The 5,000-nt window shown below is 49.2% G+C and overlaps 1 protein-coding gene across 1 annotated transcript in view; it reads left to right on the forward strand.

Moving 5' to 3' along the window:
- Positions 1–5,000, forward strand: part of LOC143296643 (uncharacterized) — a 117,034-nt gene that overhangs the window by 26,025 nt on the left and 86,009 nt on the right. The gene's annotated exons all lie outside the window — the stretch shown is intronic.

Raw genomic sequence — 5,000 nt, forward strand, 5'->3', positions numbered from 1 at the left:
TGAAAGATGCTGTTTTGTAAAAGCAGAAATCTGCATTTTGTTCATCTCTCTCTCTCTCTCTCTCTCTCTCTGTGTGCGTGTGATTGTTTGTGTGTGGGTGCGTGCGTGTGTGTGTGTCTGTGGCTGTGTTTGTGTCTGTCCGTCCGTCCGTCTCTCTCTCTCTCTCTCTCTGTCTCTCTCTGTCTCTTAGAACAACGGCAGATGTATAAGTCGGCCAAAGTGCTAATATCTTCACCGTTGGAAAATAAAGATTCATTCATTCATTCATTCATTCTCTCTCTCTTCCTCCCTCTCTCCTTAATCTGTCTGTCCATCCTCTCCCTGATACTGTATTTACGCTTCATTTATGACAATAATTATTTTCTTGGTAACATGCGCGCATACGCACATTCAGGTGTCCTGGGTGTCTGTGCTAGACTAGAGAGAGAAAGAGAGAGAGAGAGAGAGAGAGGGGCGGAGGGAGAGAGGGAGGGAGGGAGGAAGAGGGGAGTCACTTACAGTTCCCACGAATACTGTAGACCTTGTTCGTTTGAAGAAGAAGAAGAAAAAAAAAAAGAAGAGAAATTTGCCCTTGATCAAAACGGAAAGAGAATTCGTGGGGCGTTCCGGTTCTTTTAAAAAGTGAAAGTTGTGAGTTCGCCGATACGTACCTGTGTTCATGCTTCACAATGGGTCTGGGGGAGAGGAAAGATACGTACCTGTGTTCATGCTTCACAATGGGTCTGGGGGAGAGGAAAGATACGTACCTGTGTTAATGCTTCACAATGGGTCTGGGGGAGAGGAAAGATACGTACTTGTGTTAATGCTTCACAATGGGTCTGGGGGAGAGGAAAGATACGTACCTGTGTTAATGCTTCACAGTGGGTCTGGGGGAAAATGGGAGGAAAGAAGTAGTGTGTGTGTGTGCTGTTCGAACTTCAAAGGAAAAAAAAACTTGACGTTGAAGGGCGGGAACGACAGCCTGTTTAGTTCAGTGGTCGTTATGACCCTAATAATGACTGCCAGCGCATCCACCTCTGAATCACACTAGTGGCTCGACAGAGTGTGGTCATGGTCGTGGTTATTATTACCTCCCCCACTGACCGCGCGACCTCTGACAAGGGTCATCATCGGCTTGAGTTGAAGAGAGACGGAATTCGAATTAAACCGTATTCGATTCTCTTGAGTGGCGACAGCTGTATGGCCGGCTCCACCTTTCCTACTGGACAAAGGCGATGAATGAATGAATGAGTATGGCGGACCTCTCACTCATGTCGTCTTCTTCTTCTTCTTCTGCGTTCGTGGGCTGCAACTCCCACGTTCACTCGTATGCACACGAGCGGGCTTTTACGTGTATGACCGTTTTTACCCCGCCATGTAGGCAGCCATACTCCGTTTTCGGGGGTGTGCATGCTGGGGTATGTTCTTGTTTCCATAACCCACCGAATGCTGACATGGATTGCAGGATCTTTAACGTGCGTATTTGATCTTCTGCATGCACATACACACGAAGGGGGTTCATATATATATATATATATAGAGAGAGAGAGAGAGAGAGAGAGAGACAAACAGACAGACAGACAGACAGAGACACAGACAGACAGACAGACAGAGACACAGACAGACAGTCTTCAGAGACATAGAGAGAGAGAGACAGACAAACAGACAGACAGACAGACAGAGACACAGACAGACAGTCTTTTGAGACGGAGAGAGAGAGACAGACAGACAGACAGACAGATAGACAGAGACACAGACAGACAGTCTTTTCAGACAGATGGGGAGAGAGAGAGAGAGAGAGAGAGAGACAGACAGACAGACAGACAGGCAGACAGAGACACAGACAGACAGTCTTTTGAGACAGAGAGAGAGAGAGAGAGAGACAGACAGACAGACAGACAGACAGAGACACAGACAGACAGTCTTTTGAGACAGAGAGAGAGAGAGAGAGAGAGAGAGAGAGAGATCCTGCTGCTCTTTGCATTTTCCACTGCCCTCTCTCTCTCTCTCTCTCTCTCTCTTGTCCTGCTTGTTTTGTTCGATGCGCTGCTGTTTGTTTTCTCCGGGCTCCCATCTCCGCTGGGCGTGGTGCTCATGGCTCGTGTCGTTCGTTCATTCAGTCAGTGAACATCCTGCTGCACGTTGAACGATTAACGTACCCCCACCTCCCCCTCTCCATCCCATCCCCCCCCCCACCCCCACCCCCACCCCCCTCCCACTCCCCCCACTTCCGCCCTCAAGACTGTCAGTCTTTTCGACTGTGCCTCCTCTGTCTCTCTCCCAGTGTGTCTCTGTCTCTGTCTCTCTGTCTCTCTCTCTCTATGTGTGTGTGTCTCTCTCTTTCTCTCTCTGTCTGTCTGTCTCTCTGTCTGTCTGTCTCTGTCTGTCTGTCTGTCTCTCTCTGTGTCTGTGATTGGATAAAACAACACTTGTAACTTCCCCCCCCCCCCCCCCTGTATCCCTCCATGTCACATGGGCTGTGAAGCGAATGACAGTAAAGAGTCAAAAGTGTAAAGTCTCTCCCTCTCCCTCTTTCTCTCTGTCTGTCTGTCTATGTCTGTCTGTCTCTCTCTGTGTCTGTGATTGGATAAAAACAACACTTGTAACTTCCCCCCCCCTGTATCCCTCCATGTCACATGGGCTGTGAAGCGAATGACAGTAAAGAGCCAAAAGTGTAAAGTCTCTCTCTTTCTCTCTGTCTGTCTCTCTCACTCTGTCTATCTGTCTGTCTCTCTCTCTCTCACTCTGTCTGTCTGTCTCTCTCTTTCTGTCTGTCTGTCTCTCTGTCTCTCTCTGTGTCTGTGATTGGATAAAACAACACTTGTAACTTCCCCCCCCCCCCTGTATCCCCCATGTCACATGGGCTGTGAAGCGAATGACAGTAAAGAGCCAAAAGTGTAAAGTCTCTCCCTCTCTCTCTTTCTCTCTGTCTGTCTATCTGTCTGTCTCTCTCACTCTGTCTGTCTGTCTCTCTCTGTCTGTCTGTCTCTCTCTCTCTGTGTGTGTCTGTGATTGGATAAAACAACACTTGTAACTTCCCCCCCCTGTATCCCCCATGTCACATGGGCTGTGAAGCGAATGACAGTAAAGAGTCAAAAGTGTAAAGTCTCTCCCTCTCCCTCTTTCTCTCTGTCTGTCTGTCTGTCTGTCTGTCTGTCTGTCTGTCTGTCTCTCTCTCTCTCTCACTCTGTCTGTCTGTCTATGTCTCTCTGTCTGTCTCTCTCTGTGTCTGTGATTGGATAAAACAACACTTGTAACTTCCCCCCCCCCCCCCCCCCTGTATCCCCCATGTCACATGGGCTGTGAAGCTAATGACAGTAAAGAGTCAAAAGTGTAAAGTCTCTCCCTCTCTCTCTTTCTCTCTGTCTGTCTGTCTGTCTGTCTGTCTCTCTCTCTCTCACTCTGTCTGTCTGTCTCTCTCTGTCTGTGATTGGATAAAACAACACTTGTAACTTTCCCCCCTGTATCCCCCATGTCACATGGGCTGTGAAGCGAATGACAGTAAAGAGTCAAAAGTGTAAAGTCTCTCCCTCTCTCTCTTTCTCTCTGTCTGTCTGTCTGTCTGTCTGTCTCTCTCTGTCTGTGATTGGATAAAGCAACACTTGTAACTTTCCCCCCTGTATCCCCCATGTCACATGGGCTGTGAAGCTAATGACAGTAAAGAGTCAAAAGTGTAAAGTCTCTCCCTCTCTCTCTTTCTCTCTGTCTGTCTGTCTGTCTGTCTCTCTGTCTGTCTGTCTCTCTGTCTCTCTCTGTGTCTGTGACTGGATAAAACAACACTGTAACTTTCCCCCCTGTATCCCCCATGTCACATGGGCTGTGAAGCGAATGACAGTAAAGGGTCAAAAGTGCAAAGTCTCTCTCTTTCTCTCTGTCTGTCTGTCTGTCTGTCTCTCTCTCTCACTCTCTGTCTCTCTCTCTCTCTCTCTCTCTCTCTCTCTGTATGTGTCTCTTTCTCTGTCTCTCTCTCTCTCCCGCCCCCCCTCTCTCTCTCTCTGTCTCTCCCTCCCTCTGTTTCTCCACCCCCCCTCTCTCTCCCTCTCCTTCCCTCTCTCTCTCTCCCCACTCTCTCTCTGTCTACCACCCCCCGCTCTCTCTCTCCCTCCCCCCTCTCTCTCTCCCCTCCTCTCTGTCCCTCTCCCCCACTCTCCCTCCCTCTGTCATTCTCTCCCTCCCTCTGTCTTTCTCTCCCCCCCTATCTCCCCCCCTCTCTCTCTGTCTCTCCCCTCCTCTTTCTGTCTCTCTCTCTCCCCCCTCTCCCTCTCTGTCTCCCCCTCCTCTCTCTCTCCCTCTCTCTCTCTCTCTCTCTCCCCCTCTCCTCCCCCCCTCTCTCTGTCTCTCTCCCCCCCTCCCTCTCTCTCTCGCCCTCCCCCCCTCCCTCTCTCTCTCCACCCACCCTCTTCAGTCCAACCGCGTCTCTTCACCCCCACCACCCGATAGTCCCCGAACCCTCCAATACCTTGCTCTCCTTCCTTCAGTTAAAACTATAATTATAATGGTCGAGACTCGAAACGAAACGCATCGAGCTAAGCAGTCTCCTCCTCCCAAACAACAACAACAACAACAACAACAACAACAGTGTAAACGTAAACCGGTGACTGCAACAACAACGACGACAACAGACGCCGCAACAGCAACAGCAACAGCAACATCATCAACGATAACAGCAACAACTGACAATAGCTGCAGCAGCAGTAGCAGCAACAAGAACAACTGACAATAGCAGCAGCAACAAGAACAACAACTGACAATAGCAGCAGTAGCAGCAGCAACAAGAACAACTGACAATAGCAGCAACAAGAACAACTGACAATAGCAGCAACAAGAACAACAACTGACAATAGCAGCAGTAGCAGCAGCAACAAGAACAACTGACAATAGCAGCAGTAGCAGCAGCAACAAGAACAACAACTGACAATATCAGCAGTAGCAGCAGCAACAAGAACAACTGACAATAGCAGCAGTAGCAGCAGCAACAAGAACAACTGACAACAGCAGCAGCAGCAGCAGCAACAAGAACA

This window comes from Babylonia areolata, chromosome 21, assembly GCF_041734735.1.
Source record: "Babylonia areolata isolate BAREFJ2019XMU chromosome 21, ASM4173473v1, whole genome shotgun sequence".
NCBI lineage: Eukaryota > Metazoa > Mollusca > Gastropoda > Neogastropoda > Buccinidae > Babylonia > Babylonia areolata.